Below are 10,678 nucleotides of genomic sequence, written 5' to 3' on the forward strand. Positions count from 1 at the left end.
GTGTTTTGCCTCAGTGTGGTGGGGTCAGCTCAGTCGCCCAATCCACACTGTGTCTCCGGTGCTGTCCCGTGCAGGGTCATGTGTCAGCGCAGGACACCGCATCTCGCCGTGGGGGCAGCCACACAATCCTCTCTGTACACTGGGCCCTCCCGAGTTGGGCCATCATCCTCTGAGTTTGGTGGGCCCAGTTGTGCTCTGCTCCTTTCCTCCTCCTTCCTTTGTCCCTGCTTCCCTCTGGGTGTGGTGTGGTAGGTCAGCTCCCCTCCCTCACTGGACGATCTACTTCCATCCTCTGTGGTGCTCCCTTCCATGGTGGGGGTCGGGCCAAATCTGGCTAGGGCCAGCGCCTGGTCCAGTCTCCGTGTATTCCTCCTCGTTTTACTTTGCTCCTCTGATTTGGCGTGTCCTGATGGGAGCTGTATGCCCGTTCCAGTTCTGTGGAGACACAACCAACATGCACTGGCCCACGGGGTGGGGGTGGTTGTTGGTAATCTCTTGATATCCTTCTCTATTTCTTCCATTGCTGTGGGTCTGTTGAAGTTCTGAACATCCATTTAGGATAGTGTAGGGAGGGATTGTGTTTCAAAATATGTGTCCATGTCTTCCAAATTGTTGAATTCGTTAGAGTATAGACCTTCATAGTAATTATCCTTTTGACTTCATTAAGGTTCATTGTAATGTCCCCTGTTTCATCCCTCATCCTTGCAAATGTCTTTGTTTCTTCCTTCCTTTGATTAGGTTTGCCAGGGGTCTCTCAATTCTGTTAATTTTTTCAAAGAACCAACTGTTAGCGGCATTAATTTTTTCCATAGTTTTCTTGTTTTCCCTCTCCTGTATCTCAGCTCTAATATTTATTACATGTATCCTCTTGCTCTTAATAGGATTATTCTGTTGACTATTCTCTAACTGGTGTAAGTTTTGAGCCAGCATATCATCCACAAGTCACTCTTCTTTTTTCATGTGTGCATTTATTGCAATCCAGCCTTCCTCTGATAAATGCCTTTGCTGTATCCCACAGGGTTTCATATGTCATATTTCCATTCTCATTGGTTTTTAGAAATTTCCTGATTTCATCTCTGATCTGGGTCAATACCCACTCCTTTTGCAATAGAGAATTGTTCATCCTTCAATTGTTTGCCCTTGTTTTCTTCACCGTACTTCTGTAAATTTCCAGTTATGCACAGTGATCAGAGAGAGAGATGTCTGTATAATCTCTATGTGCTTGAATTCTATCAAGGTTGACTTGTGCCCCAGCATGTGGTCTATTTTCGAATATGTGCCATGTGGGTTTGACTAGAAAGTTAAATTTTTGCCTTTGGGTGAAAGTTCTGAAAATATTTATCAAATCAAGTTGTCCAATTGTGCTATTTAAATCTGTAGCTTCCTTGTTGAGTTTCTTTCCCGATGATCTGTCTTTTTCAGAGAGTGGTGTATTAAAGTCACCAACTATAATTGTTGAGCCTGTGATTTCTTTTTTCATCTTTTGAGGTGTTTGATTTACATATTTCACAGGTCTCTCATTAGGTGCATATATGTTAATTATGCTCACTGGTCCTTGATCTACTGTTCCCTTGAGCATTACATAGTGCCACTCCTTGTCTCTTATTATGGCCTGTAGCTTGAGGTCAATTTTTTCAGATATTAAGATCACTAACCCTGATTTTTTTGCATTGCCATTTGTTTGGTATATTTTTCTCCAGCCTTTAATTCTCAAGCTGTTTTTGTTTGCAAACTTGAAATGAGTCTCCTGAAGGCAGAAGATCGATGGGTTATGTTTTCTGAGTCAGTCTGTTAGCCTCTGCCTTTTAATGCCTGAGTTCAGGCCTTTGATATTCAGCATTATCACATCCATCTGTGGACTCTGTGATGTCATCTTGTACCTTTTGTGTTGGATATTTTCCTGTCTACATATCTTATCTACTTGTGTTGTGTGTGTGGTTTGTGTTTGCCTTCTTTCCACTATTGAGCTGATGCTATCCTGGGGGCTCTCCTCTTTGTTGCCCTGTGGGTGGAGTTGTTCTATGTGATGGTCTCTTATTTGCCCTTGGTGAGCGTTGATCTTCTGCCCATACTGGATAGACAAGAATCTTTGGTAGGGTTGGGTTTCTTTGTATGTATTCTTTGAGGTTGTCCTTGTGTGGGAAGACTCTTATATCTCCATATATCTTAATAGATAATTTGGCTGGTTAAAGTATTCTTGGGTTTGCATTGTTTTCCCTCAATTTTTGGAATATATTACTCCATTCCCTCGCTTCTTCCTCATTTCCGCTGATAGGTCTGAACATACTCTTATTGGGGTACCTTTATACGTGACTGTTTGCTTTTCCCTAGCTGCTTTTATGATCTTCTCCTTTTCCTCATAGTTGGATAATTTGATAATTAGTGTCTTGGTGACTTCTTCTTGGGATTCAGTCTGCCTGATGTTCTTTCAGCCTCTTGAATGGTTGCCTGACTTTTATTTATTAAGCTGGGGAAGTTTTCCTCTAAGAATTCCCTCGCTGTTTTCACTGTTGACTTCTTTGTTATGTCTTGTCCTGATCGTCCAGTTATTCTAATATTGTTCTTATTCATAACATCAGACATGGCTCTCAAGTTTTCTTCAGCTTCTCTGATTGTCTTATTTGATTGCTTTTCCTGTTTGCTGAGGTCTTTTTGTTTATCCTCTAGGTCACTGGTATGATTCTCTGCCTCCTCAAATCTGTTGGAAAATTTGTCAATTTGTCACTGGATTTTGTTATTTCATCCCTTAAGTGTTGTATTTACCTTTGGTGCTTTGCCTTTATCTCCTGTATCATTTCATCCTTTTTCTTCATTGCTTCCCTCATATCACGTATGACTCCAACCAGCATTCTGAAAATTTCTTTTTTGTGGCAGGTCAATATCTGCTTCTTCTATGCACATCATTAGGTTCATGACTTCTTCCAGCATTGTCTTCTGTTTCCCCTGCTTTTTCATTGAAGCTGTTATAATTGTTTGCTGTTTATGTGTTGTTTTAGAGGAGCCTGGAGCCATCTTCCAGAACCGAAGAGCTCTGGGCTCTCTCTTGTGGGACTCGTATGAATGCTTCTGTGAACTACCTGCCGGTAGCTGTACTGAGGGGTTAGGCTATTGCTATATCTTCTTGTGGTTTCACTCTTACCCTAGCTGTCCATTATTCCATTATTCAGAATGTGAGTTGGATAGTCCTCTCATGTGACGCTGGTTAGTTTGTTGTTTGGCCACGAGGGTGTCGCTTCACTGGCTTATCTCTAAGTAGGCCTCACGGTGCTTGGAGCACCTGTGGTGGCCTGTGGTGTTTCCCTCTGCAACTGGAGTGCTGAAGAGTGCGTGTGGGTATACCTTCCTTGATGTAGAGCTCTGTAGTTGGCAGGGGAATTACTGTAAACAGAGAGATCGCATTGGAGATTGGGTGGTTTTTCCCACAGTAGCGTGGTGCCCCACCACTGGTGGGCAGGCATTTTCCCCAGTCACTTGTAGGGCCTTGAGGTTTAGGCAGCCAATGACCCCATTTTTTTCAGGGGAGAACACTCTGCTGCTTGGTGTATGGAAGGGGACCGGTGTGATTTCCCCAGCTGCATGCAGAGCTAACAAATGCAGGTGGGAGCTTCCCCAGTTGGGCCTTCAGAGTTGCCCTAGGCATAGGTGAGTTCACTGGAGGCCGTTAGTGGCTTGTGCAAGGAAAGAGAGTGAAAGGAGTGGAAAAAGAGAGAAATAAGAAAACAAAGACTGGAGCCACAATGCCAAGCAAACTAGCACCCACTCACACACACACAACTAACATGTACAGAATAAACAAAAATGAAAACTAAAAAAAAAAAAATTAAAATAAAGAAAACAACAAAAAAGAAGAACTGAATCTGCTGAGATGGTTTCAGGAAAGAAAGAAGAGCTAGAAGAACAGGAGAAAACAAGAAAACTTTAAGAAGAATAAAAAGAAAGAAAAAGAAGGAAAAAGAAAGTGAAGGCGAGAAAATAAAAAAAATAGATAAAGAGATAGTTGAACCCTGTGCTGTGCTGGGTGTAGCACTGTCTTAGGAGGCAGGCTGCCCACTGGTTTGTCAGTGTGCCCTAGGCAGAGGCATGTGAAAGGAAAGTGAGGGAGAGGAAAGAATCTTACAAGCAAAGAGAGAAGAGAAGAGAAGAGAAGAAAGAGAAAGGAGTGTGAAAACAACTCAACTCTGTTCACTAAGATTGACTGTGGTAGTAAAGAGGGAAGAGAGCGAGAAGGAGATAAAGAATAAACAGATAATTTTCCCTTACTGCTTGAATGTGGGGCCAGAGGGGTTTAGACCCTGCCCCACAATGGCAGGTTAGTGTGCCCTTTTAATGCAGGGATCCAGTGTTGCTGGGGGGGAAATTCCCTAGTTGGTGCGAATCCCCTTAGAGGTGTGATGGAGGTTTCCTTGGCAGTGCAATGTGCTGTAGATGGCTGTCACAGCTACCTCATGTGGTGTGCAGCACTCCCACAGAGGGCAGGCTGGAATTCCCCTGTTATTTGAATTGATTTGCCCTAGGCAGAGAGTAGTGACCTGGAAGCCAGTAGTTGCATATGATACGAAAGAGATGGAGAGAAGAGGAGAAATAGGGGGGAAAGATTAAAAAAAAAAAAGAGGAAAAAGAGGGGAAAAAAACCCACAAACCTTAGCTCATTGAGACTGTAGTGGGAAAGATAGAAGGGCGAGCAAATAAAGAAAGAAGAAATTGAGTGGTAAGTAAGGAGATAACTGAGACTTGATCACCTGTCTGTGGGGCTGGAGGAGTTCCAACTCTTCCTCAAGGTAGCAGGGTGGTGTGCCCGCTTGAAGTAGGGATCCACAGATCCACAGGGTTGGATTACTCTCAAAATCAAGATTGTACCAGTGGCCAGGTGTCAGTTCCCACCATGATACTGAGCTAGAATGCCTTTTAGTACTCATCTGCCCCGTGACAAAAATCATTGGTAAATAAGGCAACCCAATTCTGATATGACTGATGACTAATGGACTTTCGACCCTTCAAAAATGAAGGGGAGGGCATCAGACAAGGCAAAGAATACCACAATCTGACATGGTTTCTGAGGCAAATGGAATACAGAATGGGTGGTGGAAGAAAGTACTTTAGAAATCCAGCTATGGCCATGTTACCAGCACAACTGAGGACTATAATTGCTATAAGTATTTTCTCCAGATAGATAGATATGGATAGATAGAAATGCATCAAAATATTTTTGTTTTGTTCATTTTGCAAATATACGATGTAATTAGGGCTGTGGTAATTTTGTTCTGACATGAATTACTTATATCCTATTAAGAACATACATAACTTTACAGTTATCTTTATTTTGAAATTGTTGTATGTTTAAAGACATATGCATAGGTGCCAAGTGGACATGAGGTGGATTTTCTTAGGTTTCATATCAAGTACTTTGGACCTGGATTCTCAGTGGTTTGTCAGGTAACACCTAATACGTAGTCTCCCATGACTTGTCTTAAAACATTGCAATTACATCCAATCAGTTATAGTCTTCCGTGAACTCACCCAGGCCACTGGTCCAAGGTCAAGGAAGAAGACAGCAGACACTGGCAATCTTCCCTCAGTCAAGGCGTGCAGAGCTGGCCTGCAGGCAGCAAACATGGTGGCAGGGTGGAGCGGGAATTGCAGGAAGATGAGAAGTGAGCAGAGTAGCAAAGCAAAGCAGGTCCTGATCCATGGGTTGGCTTAGCCCACAGGAAGCACAGCACCTGATCGCAGCAAGGGACTAGCTCAGGGAGCAGCGAGCAGGAAAAAGAGAGAAGGAGGCCTGCCTCACAAAGCCATTTATGTCAGTAGCCCTCCACTCAAGCTGTGACCTGATTGACAGACTACATTCTGCCCACTTATTCCTACGGGAGCCATTTTGGCACAGAAAATCTACCTATCACACCTTGCTTGCTGAAAGTAAAGAAGGCTTGACGCACTTGCTGGGGAAGATCCATGATTGCAGCCTTCAACAGGCAGTACAACTCAATGTAAATAAAACAAAAATACAACCAGACCAGGACACGACATAATGATAAACAGGGAAAGCTGGAAGGTGTCACACAGATTTCATCTTGCTTGTATCCACAATCAATGCTCATGGTAATAGCAGTCAAGAGATCAAATATTGCATTGCTTTAGATAAATGTTCCTCAGAAGAACTCTTTAAAATGTTAAAAAGCAAGGATTTTACTTTGAGGACTAAAGTACATATGACACAAGGCATGGTATTTTCAATTGCATCATATGGGTGTGAAAGTTAAACATGATGTAAGATGGAAGAATAATCTATGCATTTGAATTATGGTGCTGGTAATGAATATTAAAAACACAATGAACAGCTAAAAGAACAATCAAATCTGTCTTGGAAGGAGTACAGCCAGAATATTCCTTGAGGTAAGGATAGCTATATTTAATCTCACATACTTTGGATGGACATGTTGTAAGCAGAGACCAGACTCTGGAGAAGGACATTATGCTCAGTAAAGTAGAGGGGCAGCAAAAAAAAAGGAAGACCTTCAATGAGATGGAGTGACTCAGTTGCTGCATTGATGGGCTCAAACATAAGAACATGTGTGAGGATGGCATGGAGCTGAGCGGTGTTGCATACATAGGGCCACTGTGAGTTGGAACGGACTCAATAACTCCTAACAACGACAACGTAATATGATAAAAATAGGGTAGAATGCAACACCGTTACTCAAAGCACACCCAAGATGCAAATAAATGCCTCAAATAGGTGGCTGGCTTTGAATAGAAGTGGACACTATGGGAATACTTCATATTTTGGGCTGGTTCTGGATCCTGCATCTGTCTCAAAGACCTCCAGTTATTTAGACTTGAGCCAACAACCTGCTAAACTATCTTCTAATCTTGAAAGTCTCCACTGACCTACTATGTGGCTTTCTGAATTTGCATTCAATTGCCTCCAGGTTGTGATTCAACAGCCCCTTTGGCTGTGCCAGTTGGAAACATCCAGCATAATATCTGAGCCATGGACTTGGCACCTGCCTGGAGTTGTACATTCTCATTTCTACAGCTGTGTATGTATGTCACTTGTTTTGCTTCTCTATTGAACCACTAGAGTAGTGGGATATGTTGGACATACCCCATGATAAGATCTAGATAGACAGAGAAAAAATTGAGGTTGTCAAGGATTTAATCTTTCTTAGATCCACAATAAATGCTCATGGAAGCAGCAGACAAGATATCAAATGATCTGGTCTAGCCAGATTTGTGAGATAGCATTGGGGTCATGATAGGGGGCAGGTGTTAAAGGACTAGAGGAAGGTTGTGTGTCTCATTGATGCTTATACTGCACCCTGACTGGCTCTTCTCTTCCTTGTGGACATTCTGGCAGGGGGTGTGCTATTGACTACTGATGGGCCTTAGGTCTCCACTCTGCCCTCCCCCTCATTCCCATTGATACGCTTTTTGTTTGTTTGTGTGTTTTGTTTTGGGTCTTTGATACCTGCTATCTGATCCCATCAACACCTCATAATAACACAGACTGGTGTGCTTCTTCCATGTGGGCTTTGTTGTTTCTCAGCTAGATGGCCACTGGTTTATCTTCAAACCTTTAAGACCCCAGACGCTATATCTATTGATAGCAGGGCACCATCAGCTTTCTTCACCACTCTGCTAATGCACCCATTTTGTCTTCAACGATTTTGTCAGGGAAAGTGAACCTCACAAGTAGCCGTGTTGAGGGAGTGCTTGAGTGGAGGCCTAATGCCCATCTGTTACCGAAATACTTTATAAATAAATATATGTACATAGCTCTATTTTCCTGTCATTGTATATAAATGTCTTTACATATATACATGCCTGCATTTAGATCTCTATAAATGTCCTATGCCTCCAAGTTCTTTCCTCTATTTTCTTTTACTTTCCTCCCCTCCCACTATCATGTTCAAACTTCATTTGGGTTTTGGTAATTCCTCTCAGTTGCATTGCCCTTGATCAAGTCCCTTGAAGCATCCTATGTCTTCCTTGCCATCAAATTTAGATCACCTATTCTTCCCACTGGTACAGATAACAGCTTGCAACACAGGGAATCTAGAACAGATAAACCCCTTAGGACCGATAAGGGGAACAGTGACACTAGGAGGGTAAGGGTGGGTGAGGAGAGAGTAAGGGGGAACCAATCACAATGATCGATGTATTGACCCCATCCCAGAGGGAAAGACAGCAGAAAAGTGGGTGAAATGACACAACAATTGGTGTAAGAGGTTAAAAAAAGAAAAAAATAAATTATCAAGGGGACATGGGAGAGGGAGGGTGGGGGAAGAAGGGAGTAAAATGAGGAGCTGATGCCAGGGTCTCAAGTAGAAAGAAAATGTTTTGAAAAGGATGGTGATAATATATGTATAGATGTATTTGACAAAATGGTTATATGTATGGATTGTGAGAGCTGTAAGAGCCCCTAATAAAATATAATTTAAAAAAAATATATGGAATGCTTCAAAAACTTTATTTAAAGTGTTAAAAAGCAAGGATGCTACTTTGAGGACTAAAGTGCACCTCACCCAAGCCATGGTATTTTCAATTGCCTCCTATGCATGTGAAAATTGGACACTGAATATGGAAGATGAAAAAAGAAGTCAATGTACTTGAACTAGGGTATTGAACAAAACTATGGTATTGAATAAAAATATTGAAAGTACTATGGACCACCAAAACCCCAAACAGATCTATCCTGGAAAAAGTGGAGCCAGAATGCTCTTATGGGACAAGCATAGGGAGACTTTGCATCACATACTTTGGGCATATTGTCAAGAGAGACCAGTTCCTGGGGAAGACATCATGCTTGGTAAAGTGGAGGGCGATGAAAAAGAGAAAAGTCCTTGACAAGATAGATTCACACAGTGGCTGCAACAATGCGCTCAAACAAAAAGCAATTGTGGGGATGCAGTAGGCCTGGGTGATTTTTCATTCTGCTCCTATGAGTTGGATCCAGCCCAACAGCATGTAACAACAGTGAGTTGGAACCTATTTTATGTCACGTAACAATAAGAAGAATAATGTATAACAGGCATATTTGCTAAGTATATATTATTCAGATGGTTTATTTTGTTTCCTTATAGTAATTCAATATTAGCAATACAAAATTGTATACTCATATTCATATCTGTTATTATTCAAATTGTATGTTTTAAAGTCATTAAAATATGTATTTTAATTATAATTGTAAGTAATTGAACAATAAATTAATTAATGATATTTACAAATGTTGTCAACATTAAATTGTAAAATATAAGCCAAATATGATTAAACCACATTAATTCCTTACCTCACTCATCAGAGAACATAAAGATTATGATAATTACAGAAAATATAAAGTTATTAATATATAAGCATGCTCACATTCTTTAAATATATCTGACTCTGTAACAGAAAAGCACGTAGATATAAAAATGATTTATTTCGCAACTTTTATTCAAGTAAAAAATATCATTTTAAAAAATACATTTTTGCCTTGTGCATTCAAGTACACATTTAATCTTTTCAGATACAGTAATATAATTTAGTACTAAAAGTAATAAAAATATTTTATTAAAAGAATAATATAAAATTTGTACTTGAAGTAATTTTGTCTGGTTTAAAATTATTTCATTTATTATGGCAAGCAATTTCATACACCAAAAACCAAAACAAAAGTTAGCTTTCATTAAATTTCCATGTGAATTACAGTCTATTTTAAATTTTATGACTACCTGATGCTATGAAAAAATTAAAATATATATGGTATGAATTTTTAAATAAGCCAATTATGAATCAATCAAGAAATTGGCATTCCTAAGCAATCTCTTCATACAGAGGAAATATCATTAAATCATCTAGTCCATTCTGAATTGCTACGCTTTTATGAGTTCACATTCTTATATTAGCTACAACTAAAATTTTATTAATAAAAAGTAAAAGGAAAAATTAAACGTATAAATCCTAGCTTAATTGAAAAAATATCATATGTATGCAGTTTATATTTCATTTTCCTCATATTCATCCAGATGCCTCCCTTCTCTGACCTTCTTTACTCCCTAGAAGACCGATCCCTTTAACTAGGTTAAACAGGGCTCTTTTCTCCGTTGTTCCTGATTGGACTCAGCAAACAGGAAATAGCAATACAAGATCTTGAAAGAACATGTGAATGTCTTTGCTTCCATATTGTTACACTGTTTCTGGTATGAAACTGTTTCACCATACCTGAAATTACCACCAGATAGTCTCCCATCCATCACATAGGCATAGACTCCTTGCACTTTTGAATCTGAGTTTGACAATGGCCTCCTGAATATGACCATTTCTACTGACTTCAATATGCTTTCATCTCTACATACGTGTAAGTACTGCTTACATAAAATTTATCTACGTTAGCACATTCCTACTGGAACATAATTTCCTCTTGGAATCTGACCTGTAACTTTTTTTTTTTTTTTTGCTGTGAAGATGTAGTGTTAGAAACCCACAGGGGTAATTCTGCTGTCTTCATTTTTAAAAATCGTTTTATTAGAGGCTCATACAACTCTTAACACAATCCATACATACATCAATTGTGTAACACACATTTGTACTTTCATTGCCCTCATCATTCTCAAAACATCTCCTCTCCCCTTAAGCCCCCCGGCATTAGGTCCTCATTTTTCCCCTTCCTCCCCACTCCCCTCTCCCTCATGAGCCC

Source organism: Echinops telfairi, unplaced genomic scaffold, assembly GCF_000313985.2.
Source record: "Echinops telfairi isolate 266 unplaced genomic scaffold, ASM31398v2 ScPeMD7_7469;HRSCAF=8507_0, whole genome shotgun sequence".
In the NCBI taxonomy this organism is placed as follows: domain Eukaryota; kingdom Metazoa; phylum Chordata; class Mammalia; order Afrosoricida; family Tenrecidae; genus Echinops; species Echinops telfairi.